This window comes from Macrotis lagotis, chromosome 3 (assembly GCF_037893015.1).
Source record: "Macrotis lagotis isolate mMagLag1 chromosome 3, bilby.v1.9.chrom.fasta, whole genome shotgun sequence".
Taxonomy (NCBI): Eukaryota; Metazoa; Chordata; class Mammalia; order Peramelemorphia; family Peramelidae; genus Macrotis; species Macrotis lagotis.
This window is the reverse complement of record NC_133660.1, coordinates 105,679,470-105,701,498: the sequence shown is the minus strand read 5'-3', so window position 1 is coordinate 105,701,498 and position 22,029 is coordinate 105,679,470. Positions and strand designations below refer to the sequence as shown.

Genomic DNA, 22,029 nt, shown 5'->3' with positions numbered 1-22,029 from the left:
GAGTACAAAATGTAACAAGATCTTCATAAGCACCTGAGTTCTGTTCCATCAAGGTTAACTCAAAGGATTCTAAATGGCCATATTGGTATTATTATACTAAATCCCATCTAGATAGGGTTATTTTAAGCTTTCCCATTTCTTTCCAATCTTTTTCTGACATTTACAATAATGAAGAATGCTACCTAGAATACATATACAAATACATTTTAACTCCTTTCTTGTACTTTTCTTAATCATTGAGAGTATCTAGGAAATATGTAGCATTCTCCAGGTTACCAAATAAAAGGCACAAAAAAGCTGTACTAACTAAATGAATTAGCATGAAATAAGAGATAAATATATTAACTCTTTGGGTGAGCTTTCAGTGTCTATGAAGCTAGATTCTCTAGCCTCCAAAAGGATTGAAGTACTATACCAAATATACAGAAATAATTTAAAATCTTTATACAAGAATGTAATTGCATCATGGCTAAAGCTTCACATTCTACAATAGGGCAACTGAACTTCCAATCCATTTCTCAAATGTGAGCTTATTCCTTTGATCCGATCCATTTATGCAGCAATTTTCATGGATTTCTGGATGGATCTCACACACAAAGGATTTCCAGATAGTCCTCCCTATTCCAGGATATCTTCTCCAAGGTTTTCTTCTCTACTTCGGAGCTGCAAGTGCCATGGCTACTATGAGCCACAATTTCTTTTACTCTGCAGTCGGTACAGCTCAATGTCAGCCCGAGCTTCTTTTGTTGCTTGCTTCAGTCTCTGGTTCTTTCTTTTGGGGGCCTCAGAAACCTTCTCAGTGGCACGTTTCTCTGCCGGTAGCAGCTGCTGAATACTCTGAGACTGGCTGGTCATGGTAATACCAACATTGCTAGGCCTCAACAGCTTCCAGTCCTTCTTCCCGTATGTCATCCTGCTCCTTTCAACCTCTTAAATTGTTTTGGACTAGAAAAATGTCTGACACCATTTTTTGTTAATTATGCTTCTCCAGAATTCAATTTGATACATTAATTTCTGACTGTTTGGAGTAATGTTGGGAGAATTTGTTTGGAATGTTCCCTCCATTCTGTCATCACAGCATAAGAGTAGGTTGAAATTTCAAGCTAGTAAGTAGGGACACTGCTTCACTTATAGCTTGGGTGGGATAAGAAGATCAAGTCTAAAAAATTAAAGAACTACTAAGTTCTAACCAGATTGCATACATACTAATACTAGAGCAGCCATACATTTTAATGATATACCTATGGTCATCTTGAGACTTGTTCTCACAACATTTTTGAGATAACACTTATAAGTGTCTGTGTGTCCAGAATATTTTTAATACAATAGACCTGAGAATACAATAGACCTGGTTCTGAAAATATCAGAACATATGGCAAAAATTATGTCCTCCTCAATCTCTTCTCCCTCTTTAATGGAGAACTTAGGATCAGATAGTTAAGAAGTAGCAAGAGGATTCATGTTCACTAATAGAAAACATATTTGCATGTATTTGTAACAATAATATGCTTTATATAATGCTTCAGTATCCAATTGATAAATGGTCAAAAGATATGAACAGACAGTTTTAAAACAAAGAAATTAATATATATATATATATATATATATATGAAAAAATCTTCCAGATCATTACTAATTAGAGAAATGCGAATTAAAACAATTATGAGTTACCACCTCAAACCTATCAGATTGGGTAAGATAACAATTTGGGGGAGATTGTGGGAAGATTGGGATAGTAATGTACTGTTGGTGGAGTTGTGAGAGCAATATGGAACTATGACCAAAGACCAATACAGCTGATCATGCCCTTTGACCCAGCAATATAAAATACTAGGCCTATATCTAGAAGAAATCATAAAAAATGGGAGAAGTTCCACATGCTTCAAAATATACATAACTTGTTAAAGTGGCATTTGTAGTGACAAAGAATTGGAAATTGAGGGGATTCCAATCAACTGTAGAATGACTGAACAAGTTATGTGGTATATGGATTTTATGGAGTACTATTGTTCTATAAGAAACCATCAATGGTCAGATTCCAGAGATGAATGGAACAAAGCAAAGGGAGCAGAATGAACAGGATATTGTACACATTAACAACAGCATGGTTAGTTGATCAACTTTGATGGATACAGCAACTCAGCAGTTCAGAGAGCTAGAACAACCCTGGGGTACCTGCTATGCACAACATATATGCAGAAAGATGAAGAAAAATCAAAACAAAATAAAAAAAAAACAAATTACAGAATCTGAATGAATGCTATATTCGCTTTTTAAAAATTTCTCTTATGTTTTTCCTTCCTCTCCCACAGTTTTCTTTCTTTTCCCCTGGTCCTAATTCAACATATCAAAAATGAATACTATGTAAATATGTTAAACAGAAAAGTACATATATGACTTTCACTAGACTGCTGGTGAGGGGAGCAGGGTGGGAAGAGAGGGTGGAAGAAACTTGTGTAACTTATAAATATACTTGGGGATGTGTAATTGGAAAAATAAGATAAAAATCAATTTAAAAAGATAATGACAAATCATTTAAAGTGCTTACTTTTTTCTTCCTCTCTGTTCATTGTTTTCAAACAACTGCATAATTGTTTTTCATTATCAAAACTCCATGTTTATTCTGCTAAATCATTCTGCTTTTTATCTTTATTGCTTTCCATCATGGTCTTCCATTTTCTAATCTTATAACTCTGCTATTCTTTTCTCTCCGTGGAAACTTGGCATATAGCTTTTATGAGAAGAAAGGAAATCAGATGTCTTTGAGAATAGGTATGGATGAAGCTTTTAGGCAATTGAAACTTAAAATTAACTAAAAGAATAAAAAAATTATGAATACAAATATTATTTTATTCTATTTGGTCAAATTTTTAAATTTTCATTTATGGATTATAAAATTATAGGATTTAGAAAAGCCTTTGAAAGTCATCTTATTCCTCTCTTCCCCCATTAAAATGTCCAAGGTCACCAGATAGTGAGAATTTTGGTAGGCTAATTATTGTAAACTTCTAATATTTTATTTTTTCTTAATTTTGAAAATCATTTTAGCAGATTTATGCATATTTCTGAATATCTATCTCTTTGTACTTCCTTCAAAATACATGAAAAAAGTAGTTTTTATTGTTTTTTGTAACTTTTTAAAATAAATTTATTTATTTTTGTTAATACACACATGTATATTTTTAAGTTACAAAACTTCCTTTCACCCTCCCTTTCCACCCCTTCCCTTCAATGTTGAACAGTCAGATTAGCATTGTACATTACACATTTTGAAAAGCACATTTGCACATTAGTAATTTTTTTGGTATGAGGAATTAGGATTAAGGGAAAGAGATACATAAGAGATAATTTTTATAAAGTGTTCATCAGATTCAGAAGGGTTTTGTGTGTGTGTGTGTGTGTGTGTGTGTATGTATGTTTTGTTTTGTTTTTCTTCCTCTGGATGTATTAATATAGTAATAGCCAGTCAAATACAGTTGTCCTAGTTCAATGGACTGCAGAGAGGAGCTATTTCCATCAAGGTTGTTCATCTCACAATGTGGCTGTTGATATGTACATTGTTCTCTTGGTTCTACGCCCTTCACTCAGCATTAGATGCCATATGCCATTCCATGCTTCTCTAGAGTCCAACCATTTATGGTTTCTTATTGAACAATAGTATTCCATAGTACTCATGTATCATAACTTGTTTAGTCATTCCCCAATTGATGGACATCTCCTTAATTTCCAATTCTTTGTCACTACAACAAAAGGGTTGCTATGAATATTGTGGAACATGTAAGACTTTTCCCTTTTTTCCATAATTTCTTCTGGATATAGACCTACAATTGGAATTGCTGGGTCAAAGGGTATAAACAGTTTTATTGCTCCTTGGGCATAGTTGCAAATTGCTCTCCAGAAAGGTTGAATCCATTCATAACTCCACCAGCAATGCATCGATGTCTCAATTCTCCCACAACCTCTCTATCATTGATCATTTTCCCTGTTTCTCATCTTGGCCAATCTAATTTGCATTTCTCTAATCAAGAATTAATTGGAGCATTTTTTCATATGGTTATATATAGTTTTAATTTCTTCATTTGAAAACTTTTCATATACTTTGATCAGTAGTTTTTATTAATAAAATAAAATAAAAATAATATAATAATAATAAAAATAAATTTAAAAATAATTTAAAAATAAAAAAAGATTGATCCACTCTGTTGAAAAAGAACAGAAAGATACATGATGTCATTTTATGTTTATAAATTAAACCATGGAAACTCCCTATTAAATCACTACTTCTAAATATTCATTTTGTATGTAAATACCAGAAAATTTCTCACAATCTATAAAAAAGTACAATTTCTTTAAGCTGAATTTGTAAAAGTGTGTGTAAAGTACTATGTAAGTAGAACTATATAATGTGTACAAGTAAGTATTCTGTGTAATAGCATTTTTATCTAATGACTCACCAGCTCCCTTTCTTTCCCAATTCCTTCCCTTATAATAGGAAACCTCAATATCCATACAGATGCTCCCTTATATTCCCTAACCCCAAATTTCCAAACTTTTTCAGTCTCAGACTACTCCACTCTGCTTCATCCACATAAAACAGATGTACACTAAATCTTGCTATTACTTAAAGTGTTCCTTTCCCTATGTTTTACCCTCCCTTAAACTGCTATTCATCTAAGAGACTTCCATTTAACTTCTAGTTCTGAGTATATTCTTGGGAAGTTATCCCTGTTCTGAATTCATTCTCCTCCTTCAACCATAACTAAGTCGATAGCTATTTCAACTCAATACTCTCCTTTGCTCTCGACTTCCTTGTCACCTATTTTGTCATTGCTCTGCTCTTGTCAAATTTCAGCTATGGATTACTTCTACCATCCACTTCAATTACTCTTAATTACTCTGAAGAAGGTCTCACAATCACAATGAATACATTCCAGATTAATGTTATCTGACATCAGTTATCAGTTGAGATCTTGCTGCAAAAAAATAGCCCTTTTTATTCCTCTGAACGTGATTCATTATTTTACTCCACATAAAAAATATTCTAAGCCCTCACTTACCACCTGAAGTTCTACATAAACATTCTCCTTCCTTACTCACTTTCATCTGAAGACCTTACTTCTTTCAGGATTTTTTTTTTGTCTTTCATTCTCTAAGAAGAAAATAAAAACAGAGAGGTGATGCCACAACATATATCTTACTTGGATTTCAGTAAGGAGTGCTGTTAAGTCACCAGTCTCACTTTTTCCTCCAGAGCCATCTGGGTCCAGTGGTGAGATATGAATCAGGATGAATGGAGATGGCCCTGGATACAAGGCAGTTAAGTTAAATGATTTGCCCAAAGTCATACAGCTAGTGTCTGAAGCAGGATTTGAACTCAGGTAATCCTGACTATAGGGTTGGTGCTCTATCTACCATGCCATCTAGCTTCTTTAAGGTTTTCAATAAGGACTCCTTCCTTTTCCAAATATTTGCTTCTCAAAACCCTTTCAAATATGCTTAGTCTCTTTGCTTTTCTTCTCAGAAAGGCCAACCTTCCAATATATGTATTCTTAATCATCACCTTCCAAATCTTCAATTACTCCTTAACTGCTTTTGAATTTGCTCATATCTTTTAAATAAAACAACTCTGTGATACTATATATGGTTAACATGACAGAAAAGAAAATAACAAATGCTGGAGGGGGTGTGAATAAAGAGATGCAAAGGCATTGTTGGTGAAGTTGTGAACAGGAGAACAATCTGAAACCCTGCCCAAAGGATATCAAAACTATGTATACCTTTTGACTTAATAATACCAGTGTAAGATCTATATTCCAAAAAGACCAAAGAATAAGGAAAATGGTCTATTATGTTCAAAATGTTTATAGATTTTTTTGTGATGCAAAATTTTTTAAATTGAAGAGATGCCCATTATCTGGGAAGTTGCTGAAGGAGTTGTAGTATAAGATTGTGATTCAATACAATTATAGTATAAGAAATGATGAGCAGGATTGTTTCAGAGAAACCTGGGAAAACTCATAGGAAATGATGCAAAATGTACTAAGCAGAATTAGAACACTGTACACAGTAATAGCAATATTGTAACAATGATCAACTGTGAAAGACAGCTACTTTGATATAATAATATATATTTTGATATAATAACTATAATTATACATGAGGGCTCATGAGGAAAGATACTGTCAAATTTCAGGAAAATAGCTAATGAACTCTAATTGAATATTGAAACATACTTTTTTCACTTCCTTTATTTTTCTTGTTTTTTTCAACATGGCTAAAATGAAAATATGCTTACCTGACTTCACATATATAATTGCTATACATTTGTTTGACTTCTCAATGGGTGGAGGAATGATGAGATAATTTGGGATTAAATTTATTTAAAAGAATGCAAAAAAATAAAATTAAATGCTTCAGAAGAAACTAAAGATTTTAGGAGAATTCTCTGACTGATTTCTCAGTTTGGCAATTAAATCCCTCCATAAAAAGTAATTTAAAAAACTTAATAAACATTAATTACCTACTAGGTTCTTTGTAGTAGAGGTAAGGATAGATATATGGTCTGGATTACTTTTTATTTGGTTTAGGAAATTTATGCTAGAAAATCCACATTACCAACATTGAGTATTTTATTCTTGGAACCGCTAAGAAGCCAATGTCATTAAGGAGTCAGAAGACAAAGACGATTAGGCAGAGAATTTTATTAGCATTATGTTTGTTTAGAATTTTTTCATTATGAATCTTTTGAGTTTGTGTAGTCAAGTCTTTCAATGGTTACAATATTGTTGTTGCTGTTTATGTGTATAAGGATTGATTACTCATTCCTAGGATCAAATTTCTGCTAGAAGCTGAAATTTTTCTCCTGAATAATCAACATTTGCAGTATCTGCTTTTTGCTTTTAGACAGATTAATTTCCTGACTTTTCCCAAAGGGTTAGAAAAATGACTTGCTGTCCAGAGTGCTCAGCTTTTGGTGAGCAGCCCACAGAATAGACTTCCATGAACACTTGTTTTTTTCAAAAACTCTACCTTGTATGACCTCCAAGAAAGTCAACATTGACTTTAAAAGATAAAACAAATGCATTTATAAAACACCTTTTATGTGCCAAACACTCTGCTTAGGTCTCTCCAAATATTATTTCATTTTATTCTTCAAGCAAATCTAGGGTATTATTATCCTCATTTTGTGGTGGAAAAAAACTAAGTATGAAAGAAGTTAAATGGGGGCAGCAAGGTGGCACAGTGAACAGAGCACCGGGCCTGGAGTCAGGATTGCCTGAGTACAAATCCAGCCTCAGACACTTAATAATTACCTAGCTGTGTGTCCTTGGACAAGCCACTTAATCCCATTTGTCTTGCAGAAATCCAAAAAAAAGACTACAAGAAAGAGATTAAATGAATTATCTATAGTCCTACAGTTAGAAAATGCCTGAGGTCATATTTGAATGAAATTGCTCCTTTTTTTTCAAGCTTGGCATTATTTTTTAAAAAAAATTATTTTATTTTGAATTATAAAGATTATATTTTTGAGTTTTACAATTTTCCCCCTAATCTTACTTCCCTTCCTCCAACCCCCACAGAAGGCAATTTGCAAGTCTTTACATTATTTCCATGGTATACATTGATCCAAATTGAATGTGATGAGAGAGAAATAATATCCTTAAGGAAGAAACATAAACTAAAAGAAATAGCAACATCAGACAATAAAGTATCAGGTTTTTTATTCTAAATTAAAGGTAATAATCCTTGGTCTTTGTTCAAACTCCACAGTTAATTCTCTGGATACAGAAGGTATTCTCCATGCAGACAGCCCCAAATTGTCCCTGATTGTTGTACTGATGGAATGAGCAATTCCATCAAGGTTGATAATCACCCCCATGTTGCTGTAAGGGTGTACAATGTTTCTCTGGTTCTGCTCATCTCACCCAACATCAGTTCACACAAATCCTTCCAGGATTCCCTGAATTTCCATCCCTTCTGGTTTCTAATAGAACAAGTTTTCCATGGCATACTCATAGTTTTCTAAGCCATTCCTCAATTGAAGAAGGTTTACTTAATTTCCAATTCTTTGCCACCACAAACAGGGCTGCTATGATTATTTTTGTATAAGTGATTTTTTTACCCTTTTTAAATCATTTCTTCAGGTTATAGACCCAGTAATGTTATTGCTGGGTCAAAGGGTATGCATATTTTTTTGCCCTTTGGGCATAGTTCCAAACTGCTCTCCAGAAAGGTTGGCTGAGTTCACAGCTCCACCAACAATGTCCCAGATTTCCCACAACCCTTCCAACAATGATCATTGTCCTTTCGGGTCATATTGGCCAATCTGAGAGGTGTGAGGTGGTATCTCAGAGATGCTTTAATTTGCATTACACTCAGTGAGTAAAGCCTCTTGGGATCACAACACTAAAACTCTGTGAACCAGCCCCTCCCCAACTCAAGGTCTTAGCAGAATGAAGAACAGTCAGCAGAAAGGAGGGTCCATAGAAAAATTCTTGGAAGGAAAAGACCCTAACTCAGAGAGACCCAGAACCTCTGAGGAGAATATGATATGGTCTCCAGCACAGAAAAACGTCCTTGAAGAAATGAAGGAGATTAAAAATCATTTGGAAAATTTGGGAAAAGAAAGCCAAGAGAAGATTAACACCTTGCAACAAGAAAACAAATCATTGGAAAATAAATTTGGACAAATACAAAATGAGAATAATTCTCTCAGATTGTCAAATGGGCAAATATAAAAGGAGAATAATTCTCTCAGATCCTCAATTGGGCAAATGCAAAAAAGAAAATAATTCGCTCAAAACCTCAATTGGTCAAATGTAAAACTCAAAAATGGAATTAACCAATTGGAAAAGGAGTTGCAAGAGAAAAATGAAGAAAACTCTTCTCTAAAAAACACATTATCTGTGGAAACTAATGACTTCCTGAGATAGCAAGAGCCTGTTAAAACCAAAAAAATAGATAAAAATAGAAGAAAATGGAAAATACCTCATTACCAAAACCACTGACCTTGAGAATGGATTAAGGAGGGTCAACCTGAGAATTATTGGACTTCCTGAAAACATTGAAGAGAAAAAAAGCCTGGACTTAATATTATAGGATCTAGTCATGGAAAATTTCCCTGACATCATGGAACCAGAGGGCAAAGCAGTTATTGAAAGAATACATCGATCCCCTCCAGAAAGAGATCCTAAAAATGAAAAAACCAAGGAATGTTGTGGCCAAATTCCAGAACTATTAGATAAAAGATAAAATCCTGCAAGCAGCCAGAAAGAAACAATTTACATAACAATTATCCCCAATAAGTATCATGTAAGACCTGCTTGTATCAGATATTCCAAAGAGCAAGGGAGCCTGGAATGCAGTAAAGAATCCAGTATCTGGCAAAGCTGAACCTTTGTTTTCAGGGGAAAAGATGGACATTTAATAAAATGGACGAATTCTAGAAATTCCTGATGAAAAGATCAGAGCTAAATAGAAAACTTGGACATGAAACAGGAGGTTTAAGAGACACATGAAAAGGTAAAAAAAAAGGGGGGGTAAAGAAAAACTGCTATGCAATAAGCTGAAACTGTCTATATCCCAGCATAAGACAAAGATTCTCATAACTCTTGAGAACTGTAACTCTAATAGAGAGAATATACCTAGCCAGAAGTGATGGACACTTATGACTTATCCATTAGACAGCTATCCAATGGGATGAAACTGGCTATAAACCTACTTGGGACAAAGACTCTAACAACTCTCAAGAATTGCAACTCTATTAGAAAGAAGTGCTGGATACTCACAATTTTCTATGACTCAGGGAGAATGATTTATTCCTCTAATTTTTTCCATACTTGAAGATTTTATTTATTTTGAGTTTTACAATTTCCTTCCTAATCTTACTTCCCTCCCCCCCACCCCCACAGAAGGCAATTTGCCAATCTTTACATTGTTTCCATGGTATACATTGATCCAGATTGAATTTCATGAGAGAGAAATAATATCCTTAAGGAAGAAACATATCATATAAGAGATAACAAGATCAGACAATAAGTTATCAGTTTTTTTCCTAAATTAAAGCTAATAGTCCTTGATTCTTGTTCAAACTCCACAGTTCTTTCTCTAGATACAGATGCTACTCTCCATTGAAGATATTTGAATGACAATTACTTGATTTCCAATTCTTTGTCACCACAAACAGGGCTGCTAAGACTATTTTTGGATAAGTGATGTTTTTATCCTTTTTCATCATCAGATAGAATGATTTAAAAGCACTTCCTACTTAGAAAGGGGGACAGAAATGAGATGGGAGGAGGTAGGTGTTTGAATGGGGTAAATCTCATTACATTAAGAGGTACAAAAGACCTATGGTAATAGAGCAGAAGAAGGGAGGAGTTGAGAATCATCTGAATCTTCCTTTCATTAAACTTTGCTTAAAGTTAACTTATACACACCCAGCTAACTTAAAAAACATCTTCCCATTAAAGTATTAAAAGGGGAAAAGGGGAGGGGAGAACAGAGACAGGGAGGGGGAGATAAAGGGGGACTAACAGACAGAAGAGAAGAAAAAAGGGAATGGGGAAAGAAAGGGGAGGGGGTGGATATAGGAGGGCAAACACACTGAAAGGGGTAATATTCAGATACAAAATACTGGAGAATATGGATAAAGGAAAAAAGACATGAAAAATACAAACAGTGACAATAGCTTGGAGGGCTATAAAGAGTTAGTAATTATAACTTTGAATGTGAATGGGATTAACTCTCTTAAAACATAAGCAAATAGCAGAGTGGATTACAAACCAATATGCTGTTTACAAGCAACTCTTTTGAAGTAGAGTGATCCATATAGAGTAAAGGCAGAAGGTTGGAACAAAATATATATTTTGCTTGAGTTGAAGTGAAAAAAGCAGGAGTAGCAATCCTTGTCCCAGACAAACCAGCTAAAAAAATAGTGTTAAAAGAGATAAAGAAGGAAACTATATCCTCCTGAAAGTTACCATAGACAATAAAGTGGTTTCTTTTTTGTGAACTAGTATTTATTGCATTTAAAATATCATTTCCTATTACTTTTTTATTTAAGAGAATCTTTCATTTTTTTAAGAAAGATTTTATTTATTTTGAGTTTTACAGTTTTCCCCCCCATTCTTGCTTCCCTCCCCTCTCTGATAGAAGGCATTCTGTTTGTCTTTATGTTGGCATGTTATACATTGATCTCAGTTGAATGAGATGGTAGAGAAATCATATCCTTAAGGAAGAAAAATAAAGTATGAGATAGTAAAATTACATAATAATAATAATAATAATATAGTAATTTTTTTCTAATTTGACGGTAAAAGTCTTTGGTCTTTGTTCAAAGCCCATAATTCTTTCTCTGGATACAGATGTTATTCTCCACTGCAGATAGCCCAAAATAATCCCTGGTTGTTGAACTGAAGGGATGAACAAGTCCATCAAGTTTGATCATCACCCCCATGTTGCTGTTAGGGTGTACAGTGTTTTTCTGGTTCTACTCATCTCACTCAGCATCAATTCATGCAAATCTTTCCAGGCTTCCCTGAATTCTCATCCCTCTTGGATTCTAATGGAACAATAGTGTTTCATGGCATACATATGCCACAGTTTGTTAAGCCATTCCCCAATTTAAGGACATTCACTTAATTTCCAATTTTTTGCCACGACAAACAGGACTGCTATGAATATTTTTGTACAAGTAATGTTATTACACTTTTTCATAATCTCTTCAGGGAACAGACCCATTAGTGGTATTGCTGGGTCAAAGGGGATGAACCTTTTTGTTGCCTTTTTGGGCATAATTCAAAACTTCTCCTGAGAAAGGTTGGATGTGTTCACAGCTCCACCAACAATGTATTAGTGTCCCAGATTTCCCAAATCCCTTCCAACATTGATCATTGTTCTTTCTGGTCATATTGGTCAATCTGGGAGGTGTGTGGTGGTATCTCAGAGATACTTTAATTAGCTTTTTTCTAATAAGTAATGATTTGTAGAAGTTTTTCATATGATTTTAGATTGCTTTGATTTCCTCAGTTGTAAATTGCCTTTGTGTATCCTTTGACAATTTGTCAAATGGGGAATGGCTTGTTATTGTGAAAATTTCACTCATTTCCCTGTATATTTTAGAAATGAGTAATTTGTAAGAAATAATAGTTGCAAAAAATTTCTTCCCAATTTACTACATTTCTTTTGATCTTGGTTACAGTGGTTTTGTCTGTGCAAAAGCTTTTTAATTTAATGTAGCCAAAATTATCTAGTTTGTTTTGAATGTTCTCTATCTCTTCCTTGGTCATAAATTATTTCCCTTTCCATAGATCTGACAAGTGAACTACTCCTTGATCTTCTACTTTGCTTATAATTTTTTTTTTTTATGTTTAAATCCTGTATCCATCTGGATTTTATCTTGGTATAGGTCACGAACTGATGGTCTAATCTAAGTTTCTTCCATACTAAAAGTTTTGATGCCTGATGCTTTATAATATAATTTTGTATCTGGTAAGGCTAAGCTGCCTTCTTTTGCACTTTTTGTCATTGAATCCTTGGAAATTTTTACTTTTTATTTCTCCATATAAATTTATTGGCAACTTTTTTCCTAACTCATTAAAGTAATTTTTTGGAATTTTGATTGGTACAGCACTAATCAAGTAGTTTAGTTTTGGTAGAACTGACATTTTTATCATATTAATTCAACCTGTCCATGAACAGCTGATGTTTGCCCAGGTATTTAAATCTGATTTTATTTGTGTGAGAAGAGTTTGTAATTGCTTTGAAAAAGTTTTTGAGTCTGTCTTGGCAGGTTTACTCTCAGGTATTTTATTTTGTCTGAGGTTACTTTGAATGGAATTTCTCTTTCTACTGTATCTTGCTAGTCATATATAGAAATGTTGAAGATTTATGAGGGTTTATTTTATATCATCCTACTTTGCTAAACTTGCTAATTATTTATAGTAGTTTTTTAGATAACTTTTTGGGATTCTCTAGGTATACCATCATGTCATCGGCAAAGAGTGAGAGTTTTATCTCCTCCTTCACTTTTCTAATTCCTTCAATTACTTTTTCTTCTCTTATTGCTGAGGCTAATAATTCTAATACGATATTGAATAGTGGTGATAATGGACATCCTTGATTCATCCCTAATTTTATTGGGAATGCCTCAAGCCTATCCCCATTGCATATAATGTTTGTTGCTGTTTTTGATAGATACTGCTTATTAAATTCACTTGTGAATCCATTTGACCCTGGAGATTTTTTCTTAGGAAGTTCAATAATGGCTTGTTGAATTTCTTTTCTGAGATTGTGTTATTTAGGCTTTTAATTTCCTCTTAATTTAATCTGGGAAACTTATATTTTTATAAATATTCATCCATTTCACTTAGATTTTCAAATTTATTGGCATAGAGTTGGGCAAAATAATTCCCTATTTATTATTTTAATTTCTTCTTCATTGGCAGTGAGTTCACCTTTTTTAATTTATGATACTAGAAATACGGTTTTCTTCCTTTTTTAAAATCAAATTGACTAGAGGTGCATCAATTTCATTTTTTTTTTCATAAAATTGCCTATTGGTTTTGTTTATTAGTTCAATAGTTTTCTTGCTTTGGATTTTATTAATTTCTCCTTTAATATTTAGAATTTCTAATTTGGCATTTAATTTGAGGTTTTTAATTCGTTCTTTCTGTAATGGTTTTAGTTGCATATTTCATTGATTTCTTCTTTTTCTGATTTATTCATGTAAGCATTTAAAGATATAATATATCCCCTGACAGTTGTTTTTAGTGTATCCCATAGGTTTTGGAATGTTGTATCATTCTTGTCATTATCTAGGATGAAATAATTACTTCTTTCTATAATTTGTTGCTTGATCCACTCATTCTTTAAATTGAGGTTATTTAGTTTCCAATTAGTTCTGGGTCTATATCTCCGTAGCCCAGTATTGCATATGATTTTTGTTGCATTTTGATCTGAGAAAGATGTATTCACTATTTCTGCCTTTCTGCAATTGATCATTAGGTATTTATGTCCAAGCACATGGTCAATTTTTGTATAAGTGCCTGTGTACTGTAGAAAAAAGTAAATTCCTTTCTATTCCTATTCAATTTCCTCCATAGGTCTATCATATCTAGTTTTTCTAATGATCTATTTTCCCCCTTAACTTCCTTCTTTTTATTTAAAGATTTGATTTATCTAAATATGAGAGTGGGGGATGGGGGGAAGGGGATGGAGAAGGGGAGGGGGAGGGGAGGAAGAGGGGGGAAAAAGGGGAGAAAGAGGAGAGGGGCTGGGGCAGGGAGCAGCACACCTCACCCTGGCCCCCCATGGTACATTTTAGGAGGATATAGTTTCCTTCCTTATCTCTTTTAACATTACCATTCAATATTGCATTAGAAATGTTAGCTCTTCCAAATAAAGAAGAAAAAATAATTGAAGAAATTTGAATTGAAAAGGAATAGATAAAACTCTCATTCTTTGCAGATGACATGATGGTATACCCAGAGAATTCCAAGAAATTATTAAAAAATACTACTGGAAGTACTTAGCAATTTTAGCAAAGTTGCAGGATATAAAATAAACCCTCATAAATTCTCAACTTTTCTATATGAGATTAGCAAGATATAGCAGGAAGAGCTAGAAAGGGAAATCCCATTCAAAGTAACCTCAGACAATCCAAAATACCTGAAGTCTATTTGCCAAGGCAGAGACAGAAAATCTGAAAACAATTTGAAAACACTTCTCACACAAATAAATCTGATTTAAATAACTGGGCAAACATCAACTGCTCATGGATAGATCGAGCTAATATAATAAAAGTGGCAATTCTACCAAAACTAAGCTACCTGTTTAGTGCCCTACTAATGAAAATTCCAAAAAAGCTTAATGAGTTAGAAAAAGTTGTAAGTAATTCATATGGAGAAATAAAAAGTCAAGAATTTCCAGGGATTCTATGAAAAAATGTGCAAAAGGAGGTGGCTTATCCCTACCTGATCTAAAGTTAAATTATAAAGCATCAGTCTTCAAAACTTTCTGGTATTGGCTAAGAAATAGAGTAGTGGACCAGGGGAATAGACTAAGTACAATAGCAGGACATGATTGTAGTAATCTGCTGTTTGATAAACCCAAACAGTCCAGCTATTGGGATAAAAACTTTCTCTCTATTCAATAAAAACTACTGGGAAAATTGGAAGTTAGTATGGAAGAAACTTATATTAGACCAACACCTCACACCCTATACTAAGATAAGATCCAAATAACAGGATTTAGACATAAACAAGACTCAGACATAAAAAACAATATTATAATTAAATTAAAAAAATCAAGGACTAGTTTCCTGTCAGATCTATGGAAAAGGAAGCAATTTATGACTAAGGAGAACATCACTAAAAACAAACTGGATGATTTTGATTACATTAAATTAAAAAGCATTTGCACAGACAAAAACCACTGCAACCAAGAGCCAAAGAAATGTAGTAAATTGGGAAACAATCTTTCCGACTAATGTTTCTGACAAAGGACTCATTTCTAAAATATATGGAGAACTGAGTCAAAGGAAAGGGGAGTGGGGGAAAAAAGGGGAAATAACAAAAGGAAGGGAAGGGAAAAGGGAAAAAGGGAAAGGGGTAAGAAAGTGGAGGGTGTGATATAGGAGGGCAAACACACTGAACAGGGTGGTATTCAGAAATAAAATACTGGGGAATATGGATAAAGGGGGGGAAAGGGGGAAAATACAAACAGAGGGAAGATAGCATGGAGTGCAATAAAGAATTAGTAATCATAACTTTGCATGTGAATGGGATGAACTCTCCCTTGAAATGTAAGCAAATAGCAGAGTGAATTAAAAACAAGAATCCTATCATATGTTGCTTACAAGAAACTCATTTGAAGCAGAGAGTTACATATAGAGTAAAGGTAAAAAGGTTGCAGCAAAATATATTTTGCTTCAGCTGAAGTAAAAAAAGCTCGGGGTAGCAATCCTTATCTCAGACAAAGCAGCAGCAAAAATAGATAGCCTTAAAAGAGATAAGGAAGGAAACTTTATCCTCCTAAAAGGTACCATAGATAATAAAGTAATCTCAATACTGAATATATATGCAACCAGTGGGACAGCACCCAAATTCTTAGAGGAGAAGCTGAAAGAACTACAGGAAGACATAGACAGCAAAATTCTACTAGTAAGAGACCTCAACCTCCCACTCTCACATCTAGATAAATCAAGTCATAAAATAAACAAGAAAGAAGTTAAGGAGGTAAATAGATTGTTAGAAAAATTAGATATGGTAGACTTATGGAGGAAACTGAATGGGGATAGAAAGGAATATACCTTTTTCTCTGCAGTACATGGAACTTATACAAAAATTGACCATGTACTAGGACATAAAAACCTAATGATCAACTGCAGAAAGGCAGAAATAGTGAATACATCTTTCTCAGATCACAATGCAATAAAAGTCATATGCAAAATTGGGCCAAGGAGATATAGACCCAGAACAAATTGGAAACAGAATAACCTCATTTTAAAAAATGAGTGGACCAAAAACCAAATTATGGTAATGATGATAATGAAACAACATACAAAAACCTATGGGATTCATTCAAAGCGACTCTCGCGATAAATTATAGCTATAAATGCTTACATGAATAAATTGGAGAAAGAGGAAATCAATGAAGTAAACATGCAACTAAAAAAATTAGAGAAAGAACAAATCAAAAATCTCCAATTAAATATCAAATTAGAAATTCTAAAAATTAAAGAAGAAATTAATAAAATCAAAAGCAAAAAGCTATTGAATTAATAAATAAAACCAAAAGTAGGTATTATGAAAAATCCAATTACATTGATAAACCTCTGGTCAATTTGATTAAAAAAAAGAAAGAAGAAAACCAAATTGCTAGTATCATAAATGAAAAAGGTGAACTCACCACCAATGAGGAGGAAAATAAAGTAATAATTCGAAATTATTTTGCCCAACTCTATGCCAATAAATTTGATAATATCAGTGAAATGCATGAATATTTACAAAAATATAAGTTGCCCAGGTCAAATGAAGAAGAGATTAAATACCTAAACAACCCTATCTCAGAAAAAGAAATTCAACAAGCCATCATTGAACTCCCCTGCCTTGACATATTTCCATATTACTCATGAAAGAAGAATCAGAATGAAAAGGAAAAATTAAAACAAAATTTTAAAAGTAAAAATTCAATCTGATATTTTGTATATGTCACCAACAATCAATAATAAAATGATTGGAAAATGAATATTGTCTTTGGTTCTAGGACTTAGGATTCTCAAGAGTTTTTTAATAAAATGAGAAATATAAACCAGAATATTATAATAAAAATTTATTGTTGCTTTCAAACCTAGGGCAATCATTTTAGCATTCAATTGGTAAACACAATGCTCATGCTACATTCCTCTAGGTTTTAGGGACACACACTCAATCATATTCAGACCTAAAATATCACTGGCTATTATCTCTAATGATGACTTTTAACTTCTATACATGCATATTCATCTTATGTGAATCTTTTTTTAATTGTTATTTTATTTTATCTTTTCCTATTACATTTTTTGAAAGTTTTTCAACATTTGTCTTAATGCATATGAATATTTTTTAATTACATAATTTCCTTCCACCCTACCTTCACAACCCCCCTTCCCCTCAGGAGCAAACAATTTGAGGAATACTGTACATACACATCTGTATTAGGATGTTTACATATTAGCCATTTTCTGTATGAGGAATTAGGATTATGGGCAAACAAAGAAAATTATGAGATAGGAAAGAAATATATAAGATAAATTTTTTAAAAATGAATGTAGTGTTTATTCAGATTCTGTACATTTTATTATTTTGTTTTGTTTTTCTTCTTCTGAATTTGGATATCATTTTTCATATCCATTTTCGTAGGGTTGTCCTAGCTCTCTGAACTGCTGAGAGGAGCTGAAGCCATCAAGGATGATCAATTCGCAATGTTGCTATTAATGTGTACAACATTCTCTTAGTTTTGTTCTCTCACTCAGGATCAGTTCCTACAATTTGTTTCCATGCTTTTCTGGAATCTGAATGTAATTGGTTTCTTATAGAACACAAGCTCTCCATAACATTCATATACATAAAAACATGCTCAATCATTCCCCAGTATATATATATATATATATATATATATATATATATATATATATATATATATATATATATATGTTTTGAAACGTTGTACTTTTCCCATTTTTTATGATTTCTTCTGGCCTAGTATGGTATATTACTGGGTCAACATGTATGATCAGATTTATTGATCTCTGGGCATAGTTCTATATTATTCTCCAGAATGGTTAGATCAGTTCACAACTCCACCAACATTGATCCCTTTCCCTTTTTGTCATATTTGCCAATATGATAGGTGTGAGTTGGAATATCACAGTTGTTTTAATTTGCATTTCTCTAATCAGTAATGACTTGGAGTATATGATAGTATATAGCTTTAATTTTTTAATTTCTTTTAATTTCTTTTCATATCCTTTGACTATTTATTAATTGGAGAATGACCTGAAACTCACAAATTTGATGCAATTCTCTATATATATTAGACATGAAAACTTAATGAGAACCCTGTGAAAACTGTTTCACAACTTTCTGTTTTCCTTCCAATTTTGACAACATTGGTTTTATTAGTGCATTTGTTAAAAAAATTAATATGTCAAAAATCATCCCTTTTGCAGATTATGTTGTGCTCTACTTCTTGATTGGTCATAAGTTTCTCACCTTTTCATAAATCTGGCAGAATATTTTTTAGTCTATTAATTGTTCTATGGTGTTGCACTTTATTTCTCTGTCCTGTACCCATTTTGACCTTATTTTGGTATAGGGTGTGAGATGTGGGTCTATGTCTAGTTTTTGCCATCCCATTTTCCAGGTTTCTAAACAATTTTTGTCAAATCATGAGTTCTTCTCCCAGAAGCTAATGTCTTTGAATTTATCAAACAATTGATAACTGTGGTCATTTACTACTGTTTCTTTGGAATCTATCCTTAATCTACTGATCCATTACTCTATTTGTTAAACAGTACCAGTCAGTTTTGATGACTAATGCTTTATTGTATAGTTTTAGATCTGCTAGAGCTAGACCACTTTCCTTTACATGAAGTAGCTATTTGGTAGTTTGATTGGTATGGCACTGAATAAGTAATTTGATTTGGGTAGAATAATCATTTTTATTATATTAGCTCATCCTAAACATGAGTAATTTACATTTTTTCCAGTTGTTTAGATCTGACTTTATTTGTGTGTGAAGTGCTTTGTTATTCTGTTCATACAGTTTCTGGATTTGTCTTGGGAGGTAGATTCCCAAGTATTTAATGTTGTCTGAATTTACTTTAAATTTAATTTCTCTTTCTATGTCATGCTTTTGGTCTTTGATGTTCATACATAGACATGCTGATAATTTAGGTAGGCTTATTTTATATACTTTTATTATGCTGAATTTGTTAATTTTTCAAGTAGTTTTTAGGTGATTTTCTTGGGTTCTCTAAGTAGATTATTATATCATTTGCAAACAATTAAAGTTTTGCTACATTATTGCCAGGTCTGATTCCTTCAATTTCTTTTTTTCCTTCTTATTGCTAAAATGAACATTTCTAATACTATTATGAATAATAATGTTGATAATGGGCATCCTTGTTTCACTCCAATCTTATTGGAAATACTCCTAGTTTATCCTCATTACATATAATATTAGTTGATGTTTTAGATTGATACTGTTTTCTATGTTAAGGAAAACTTTATTTTTCCTATACTTTCTAATATTTTTATTAGGAAGGTATGTTGAATTTGTCAAAGGCTTTTTCAGTATCTATTGAAATAAACATCTGATTTCTGTTGGTTTTGTTCTTGATATGTTCAATTATATTAAGTGTTTTCTTAATATTGAAACTTTCCTACCTACCTGGTATAAATCTGACCTCATCATAATGTATTATTCTAGTTATAATGTGATGCAAATTCTTAATTAAAATTTAATTTAAGATTTGGGCATCAATGTTCATTAGGGAGATTAGTCTATAATTTTATTTGTCAGTTTTGGTTTATCTTGGTTTAGGTAGCAGCACCGTATTGGTATCATAAAAGTAATTTGGTAGAACTCCTATTTAAAAAATAATTTAGTAGAATTTGAATTAATTGTTCCTTAAATATCTCGTAGAATTCACTTGTAAATCCATTTGAACCTGGAGACATTTTCTTAGGGAGTTTATTGATTTTTTTCTTCAATTTTTCTGAAATGGGATTATCTAAGCATTTTATTTCTTCTGTTAATTTAGACAATTTGTATTTTTGCAAATATTCATCCATTTCACTCAGGTTATTGGCATACAGTTTGGCAAAGTAGCTCTGAATTATCTCTTTAATTTCCTCCGCATTGGTAGTTAGCTCACCCTTTTTATTTTTGATTCTCGTAATTTGGTTTTCTTCTTTCTTTTTTGTAATCAGATTAACCAAAGTTTTATCTATTTTGTTTTGTTTAAAACCAATTCTTGGTTTTACTTATTAGACCAATGGCTTTCATGCTTTCAAATTTATCAATTTTTCTCTTGATTATTAGTATTTCTAATTTGGTATTTAATTGGGAATCTTTAATTTGTTCTTTTTTAGCTGTTTTAGTTGCATATCAGATTCATTGATCTCTTTCTTTATTTTATTCACATAAGCCTTAACAGATAAAAAATTTGCCCTAAAAACTGCTTTGGCTGCATTCCTTAAATTTTGCTTTGATGTCTCACTGTTATCGTTTTCTTGGATGAAATAACTGATTATTTCTTTGATTTGGTTTTTGATCTGCTTGTTCTTTAAAATTAAGTTATTTAGTTTCCAATTGATTTTTGATTTATCTTTATATGGTCCTTTATTAGAGAAAATTTTTACTGCATCATGATCCAAAAAGTATGTATTTATTATTTTTGACTTTTTTGTATTTGATTATAAGGTTTTTATGCCCTAGTACATGGCCAATTTTGGTATAGGTGCTATGTACTGCAGAGAAAAACATACATTCTTTTCTATCCTCGTTAAGGTTTCTCCAGAAGGCTAATACATTTATGTTTTCTAAGATTTTATTCATCTCCTTAACTTCTTGTTTATTTTGTGAAAGAAAGTTTAAGGTCCCCTATTATTAAAGTTTTGCTGTCTATTTCTCCTAGTAATTCACTCAAATTTTCCTCTAAGTATTTGGATACTATACCACTAAATACATACATGTTTAATTATGATATAGCTTCATTGCTTATAGTACCTTTTAAGAAGATGTAGTTTCTCTCCATATCACTTTTAAATGGCATCTAATTTTGCTTTTGCTTTGTCTGAGATCAAGATTACTACGCTTGATTTTTGTTTTATTTTGGTTGAAGCATAATATATTTTGTTCCAGTCTTTTACCTTTACTCTGTGTGTGTGTGCCTCTCTGCTTCAAAGGTGTTTCCTATCAATGATATATTGTAGGATTTTTTTTTAACCCATTCTGATCTCTGCTTCTGCCTAATGGAAGAGTTCATCCCCTTCACATTTACAGTTAAGATTTTTTAATTCTGTATTTCCCTTCATGCTATCTTTACCCATTTATATTTTTCTTTTCCCTATCCTCTTATTTCTCCTCACCAAAGTTTTACTCCCTTTCCCCTTTAACTTTTCTTTTAAATTTTATCTTTCAGTTTATTTTCACTTATACCTTTGCCTTCCCTATAATCAGTCTTTGATTTCCTTTTCTTTTCCTTAACCCCCTACTTCCATGTAGAAGAGGATAGATTTTTTCAAAGTCTTTATTTATTTTTATTGATATTTTATTTTTCCAAATACATATTCATATGCATATGTATATTACAAAATTTCCTTGTACCCTCCCTTCCCAACTCCCTCCCCTCAGCAGTAATCAGTCAGGTTACTATCGTACATACACATTTGTGGTAAACAGATTTACAGATTAGTCATTTTTGGCATGAGGAATGAAGATTAAGGGAAAGAAATATATGACATGTTTTTTTTTTTTAGA

General features: G+C 32.5%; 1 pseudogene; it reads right to left on the bottom strand.

Annotated features, from left to right (window-relative positions):
• Positions 1 to 484: 484 nt before the first annotated feature.
• LOC141519176 (V-type proton ATPase subunit G 1 pseudogene) lies at positions 485 to 855 on the bottom strand (annotated as a pseudogene).
• Between the last annotated feature and the right edge of the window lie 21,174 nt (positions 856 to 22,029).